Source organism: Pinus tabuliformis, chromosome 7, assembly GCF_031772625.1.
Source record: "Pinus tabuliformis cultivar Carrire ecotype Pingquan chromosome 7, CPIR1, whole genome shotgun sequence".
Taxonomy (NCBI): Eukaryota; Viridiplantae; Streptophyta; class Pinopsida; order Pinales; family Pinaceae; genus Pinus; species Pinus tabuliformis.
Genome location: NC_142293.1, coordinates 1,382,226,877 through 1,382,233,834, shown reverse-complemented (window position 1 = coordinate 1,382,233,834; position 6,958 = coordinate 1,382,226,877). Strand labels below are relative to the sequence as shown.

The following is a 6,958-nucleotide window of genomic DNA, read 5'->3' as shown; positions in this document are numbered from 1 at the left end:
GGTTCAATAAGTGCTCGTAACAATCTTAGATTTGATATGAATGTGAAAAATTTGGTTCCCTGAAGCTTGTTAAGTGTAATGTGCAACCAATGTCATTATGGTTGAGGCTTTTCCTATCCTTGGGGCAAGAAATGGGAAGTTTCTCAACTTTTCGTTAGCTTAAAGAAGAAGATGCCTTGTAGCATGCCTTATGTCATTGGAAATGATAGGAGGTTATCATTGAGTATATGGATGGTGTCTTTGTGAGACATCCAATAAACTTGGAACAATACAGAGAATATTATAATGGCCCTAAATTGGAATGATATAGAGAATTTTAGCATGGCTCCTGCACAAGGATGACACACACAAATTGAGAAATGGTCCAATTTTGTTTATTACATCGATGTATTTATTATATGAATGTATATGAGAGGATTGGGATATCATTACATTGCTTAAATTGCTATAATTTTGGGTCACTATGAAGATGGAAACATCCATGAATTGTATAGGATTCAGAAGGGAATGACAGATGGAGTGCATAGTTCATAAGTGTTACCTTAACAATACATAAAATTAAATATTGTGGATTTTTATTGATTGTTGCAATTAATTCTAGAGGTATGGTTGTTGGCATGCATGGAACTAGAGGTGTATCTCCAAGGATGATTTTCATCACCACCAGGGATTCATAGGTAAATGATCAGAAAGAGTATACATCATAAACATAAAATCTAGTTACATATGCAGATGAGGAGTTTTTTCCCCGAAAAGTAGTAAATTTATTATAAAAGAATATTTAATTAGGTTGTTTTCTATAATTGGTATCCCCATCATTGTCAAATTAACTAAGTTGAGTTGATTAGAGAATTTGAGGAGCTAGGTAGCTAAGTGGATTATTGGAGTCGATCAGTCAATTATCATATCCCAGCAAATTCAATTATCAGAGAAGTGTAGCCTATTGAATTAGGGAGGTATAAAATCCAAGTGGATTCAAGCATCTAGGTAGCTAATCAGAGTCTCCAAGTAGATTCTAGTGGAGTGTCTCGTTGAGGTAGATAACCAAGTCATTTAGTACTAGCATATAAACCTCATTGGATCACCTATGTGCTATGCTTAACTGCCAATCGAGAAACATTGTTAGGGTGTATAGAAATGTGTGTGTGTGTGCGTATGTTGGAGATTCGAGATTTAACTATATTAAGCACACCATGCAGTTGACATTACTAGTATTTTCATTTTAAGTTTGTACCCTCATCTCAAATGTTGAGTTACATATTTCAACTTTGTGTTATGCATCTGTAATGTTGAGTTGTGGTTATTTTAAATATGTACCCTGCGTCTCTAATGTTGAGTTCTGGTTATTTTAAGTTTGTACTCTAATGTTGATATGGGGATATTTTAAATATGTACTTAGTATCTCTATTGTTGAGATAATTGAATTCCATACTTTGTCTCTCTAAATCTAAGATACTTTAATTTTGTATACTATCTCTAATGTGGAGATGTTTTTAATGTGTACATTGTCTCCCTAACACAGAGATGTTTTAAGTTTGTACACTATATCCCTACTGCTGATACGTTTTATATTGATGTATTATCTAATGCCAAGATGTTTTAAACTTGGATCTGATACCAGATGTAGGGACGAACCCTATATTAATCATTGTTTTCCCCAAAAACACAGTGCGGATAAATTTGAAATACAACCATAAACAGATAAACATTAGGAAGTAAGAGATATAAATCATTTACATCAATATCCATGAACTACAACACATTACATATACCCTCTAATTTACATTCTAATTATTATAGGCACAATGAAATCATATAACAAAACATTATTAAATCGGTGTTGTTCACCCAAAGAGGAGATTTAATCTAGGCTTGACTGCTAGTTGCACTCCCATGCTATCATCCACCTCCAAGTGTGGTTTTTGATGTATTATGATCTAATCTAGTGACCCATTGGTTCACCTTCCATCCTACTCCTTGGGTACTCTCCTTCCCTATGGACCTTCAAGCTGCAATGTTGTTGTACAATGGAGGAAGTATGCTAGTTGATAGAGGTGAGCACTCGTTGGCTCAAGAGTCCCCTCTCTAAAGTCCTCTACCTCACCAAACTCAACCATAACATGCAGTCACTCACAATGACATAATCTCATCCATCCAACAATAGGGTAAGAAAATAGTCCCTTCTCCCATGGCTTGCCCCTTCCTTTATAGGAGGTTTTGTAGGTGACACTTGGAATTTCATGCATAATTAATTATTTTTATTAATAAAAAAAATTTATTATTCACCCACCCATGTGTTACCTTCTCACCAAAGCTCTACAAAATTATTTTATTAATTTCAATTTAAAAATAATATTTTTCCTCACCCCAACAATACTCCCTATTATTCTCCTAGTTGTCTCTTAATCCCCTTTTTTTACTCCTTAATTTGTGTTCATTGCTGAATTCAACTCATTAGTCTCAAATTTGGTCCCGTAGCTACCCGCAATTTAACTCAGTTTGTCTCTTAGATGGATATTATTAAGTTGGCTCTTGCCACATGGAGGTTCTGTAAATTTCTCAAATTTTAATTTATTAATCTCTATTTTAATTCACCACATTTAGGATTAATTTTTATAATTAACTCTTTGTCCCTATTTCCCCCTTTTTATAATTAAATTATTTTTGTACATTGTCTAGCTAATGTTTTTCAACGTGGGAAGGGTAGAGTTCTTAGAGTATAATATTTTTATTTCTTCGTGTTCTCCCTTCACCTCAAGTTTTATTCTTCATTTAATTTCGTTGGTTCTAACCTCATTTACCACTTCAAGTGAATTTGTAGGATTTCATATCTTGATTATATTTATTTTTTTATATTTAATTCAAAAGGTTCCAAGTGAGTGGTGCCCTTCAAAAACTTCCGTTCGAGGTTCCAAGGGTGCATTGTCGCTTTCCCTTCAAGCATTCAATGGTTGTGAGGGGGAAGTCTAGGTGAAACAACCGATACTACTATCATCTATCATGTTGTCTGTTATAGTAAGACTAATGGTATTTGGGGTCAAGGAATATCCCTTAATGTGCATCTCCAAGTAAAATCCTCGTGAGTGACCTAATTTGGATCATGTCCTCATGACATGATGATCTTCAAGGCAAAGGTGTTCCAAGCCTTCCAGGTCAAGTCATGATAGGAGTTCTAGTAGGTGAAATCAGGGCCATTGTCCCACCCCTCCTATAAATTTCTATCCACTTGTACAACCCCATCACCCACGTGAGGTATTTGACCAAGAAACTAACTTGTGCCTATAGCTACTAACATTTCATTATAATTTATAGCAAGATTCAAACTGAACTTAAAGATTTCAAAGACAAAATACTCATTTCCATCAAACTAGATGTTGTCTACTCATCACTTGCGAGTGCATCTGGTGGTTCCCTTTCATGCTTCATAATCATGAGTAACAAAGTTTCTCATTGATAGTCATTTTAATAATAACATCAACATCATGACCTAGTCATTCTCATGATTTTTCATCATGAACTAGAAATAAAGTAAGTAGCCAACATAAGGCACAAACATCACAACTATCATCATCATAACATCAATAGGAAACATACATATCCTTCAAGGCTTTCATCATCATAACATCAATAGAAAACATAAATTATCAAAACTATCATCATCATAAAATCAATAGAGCACATACATATGCATTAATGATATCATCATCATAATATCAACAAAGAACATACATATCCATTAATGTTATCATCATCATAATATCACTAGGAAACAAGCATAACTATCACATCCAATAATAGTAGATTCAAGTGTCCAAATCGTCAACTTGAGGTACTCAGAGAATAATGTGTCCTCCTTAAGGCTAAATCAATGTTAATTTCATATCAAGGTCATTCAACGAGAGTGGGGAACTAGACTTAATGTTAATTTCATATTTCATCACATGTACATATAGGAACTTCTTAACACCACTCCACATACACCCAGAGAAATTACATCTTGTTCAACATCATCATTAAAATAAACATTGATAGATAATCTAATTTTACACTATCTAGTTACCTTTATTTTTTCATCAAGTAAAATTTTAAAGATGGAAAATTATCTTGAAGTTTGAAAACATTGGCGAATCTAACTAGTCCCTAGTATGCAAACTATAAACAAATTACTGATGTATTTGTAAAATTATTAAAATTTATAATGATTTTATATATTTTATCTATATAATGTTGGCGAATTTTAAGGTAAATTAATTTTATATTGTAAAATTTGAGTGAATTGTTTTTATAAAAAATTGAAATTGGTGATTTTGTTTTTGGAAAAATTATGGAAAATTAGCCCACTTGCGAATATTAGCCACTAAGATTTTCCATGCTTTGCATCCTTATTTACCCATCCCAATTTTTTTTATTATATCTACATAATGATATTTTCTTATGATTTAAAATCGAGAAAAACATCAATATTTTTCTTCTTAACCTATATCTTTATGCAGAAGAGTGTAGTATTTTCATTCTCTTCCTATTGCTAAAGGTTGCTCAAATTCACCTCCTTTTGTATTGATGTAAATATGATATTCTCATCCATATATAAGATGATTTTAAGTATTTTTATTGAATAAATGGCTGTGACATTCTTCCTCTTAGTATCTTTCCTTTTTTTCTTCTAGCTGAGTTCTTGATGTGACCTCCAACATTTATCCTATGTATGATCGTTAATGTTACAATGGTTGTAATGGTTATTGGAATCCTTATACACATATTCATTGTATTCTATCCTTTTATATTTCACCCCTTTCCACTTCTTCTTCCTCTTCTTAGAATCATACCAATGCTCATGTTTCTTCAACCCACTTGATTTTAATTTCTTATGACCTACGCTCTCTTAGTATTGTGCCTATACACAATAATCCATCATTGTTATGATCTTGGAAAACACTGCTTTCTTCCATATATGGTTTTGTGGTCCCTCTAGATACTTGAGGGCCACATATGGGTTATTTAGGGAGATGTCCATCATTATGGCCATATTTCTAAATTTGGTGGTGTACTTATATACATCTACCTTTGCTTCTTCATGAAGTAATGCCACTAACTTCACTAGTTCTCTACTATCTGATAGGGTGAAATTATGAATTTATGATGGTTTTGAAGTCATCCCACTTAGTCATTGGAGGATATATGTCCAAACTCAGGATCTTTGTGTGGATTTCCCACAAGGTTAGGGCATGACCCTCTAATTTTAGTTGATAAATTGAAATATTTTATTCTTTCTCTATATGATGAACAATAAAGTAAACCTCCAATTGTTGCAACCAATTATTAGGCTTAAGAGCATCAATCTCACTTTGATTTGAATTGATGTCATCCTTCACTTCCATTTTTAATAGGGTCCATGAATGGTTCACAACACTCAAACAAGGTTAATCATTTTCTTGTTATTTTCTATATTCCCTCTTCGTTTCTTCTTGATCTACTGATTTCACCTTTGATTTGACCTCTCCATCAGAACTTCCATCTTCTCCAAATAACCTAATCTTATTGGTTAGGGCCACGATGAGGAGGCTCACATTCCATTTTTTATATATGACTTGTGCTTCAAGCCACACAAACATCTCCTCTATAAGATCATGAGGGTTATTAATAGAGTTTCCATCCATGACTAGGATTTTGTGACATTTCGCTTAACTGATCTAGATCCCCTACAGCTCTCCACAATATACCAAAATAACCTACACTGATACTAATATGGTCTATAAACTACCATGGATATTCCACTAGGAATTTTCTCATAATATAACTACTAAAATATGTTAAAAGTTCCAAAATCTACACTATGAGGGTTTATTTCCCCCTATACTTCTAGGTCTGCTAAATATTATTTATGGTAGATGCATGTAAATTATAATTATGTATCAAATATAGAAAAATGGAATAAATCTCACAAACCACAAATTAACACAAGATATAACCTACAAAACCCTTTTGAGAGGAAACCCAACTAGTAGGTGAGCTCGCTTTGTTCCCTTTCTTTGAATGAAAAATGGGTGCAAGTATAAAAGAGTGAGGCTTGGAGCCCTTGAGCTACTAAAATTCAAAACATCTCATCTATCCAATCTTTCCTACTCTTCCCATTTATGGAATAAAATGCACTCGAATAGAATTGAATCTATTTTCCTCCTAATGACCCAATTATAATGTAACCTGATAGACTACTTGTGGTAAGGTTTTACTTCAAATCCTAATTACGATTACAATGTTGAATATACTAGAGTATTCCTCATCATTATCACATGGATAGGCCCTCTTTTGATGAATAATGTATGATGGCATGTAACCCTCTCAAATTATGGTGGTCAAAATAGGTTAGTCAACTTTTGAGTGGCATTAGTCTTGCATATCGACTCCAATTGAGGTAATTCTTTCATTGTTGGAAAGGTATATGTGTGTAGAATAGCACAAGAATGTGCAACACATAAGAATTTTTTTTACCACCAAAACTACTATTCAATGACTTAAACTTCTCCTAGACATTTTTAGACCCAAATTTGATAAACAAGGTCCTTCTGGTAAAAATGGTCATGTGAGCTAATTCCTTCACTTTTCCCACTCTCAAATATTTAATATGGTTGAAAAATAATATAGCGATCCAATTCAACCACTTCATCACATAATAATTAGTCATACGAGTTTTTAGTTAGGGCATAATCAATTGAAATATTTTAATGAGTTGAAGTATAGGATAAGCCAAACATTAGGTCTTACATTCCATAATTTGTAAAATCATTTTTAAGTGGATATGGATTGAGTTGCATATTCTATGAGAATGATATTGATGCAAGGAGTAAATCCAATATTCTATCTTTTCAAAATAATTTACTATCATGTCCTTAATTACCCCATGTATGATAAGGAACTTTATGCCCTAGTTAACTTTGTTGAAAAATGGAAGCACTACTTA

General features: G+C 33.0%; 1 pseudogene; it reads left to right on the top strand.

Annotated features, from left to right (window-relative positions):
- The first annotated feature begins 234 nt into the window (after nucleotides 1–234).
- LOC149252796 (U6 spliceosomal RNA) lies at nucleotides 235–374 on the top strand (annotated as a pseudogene).
- The last annotated feature ends 6,584 nt before the right edge of the window (nucleotides 375–6,958 follow it).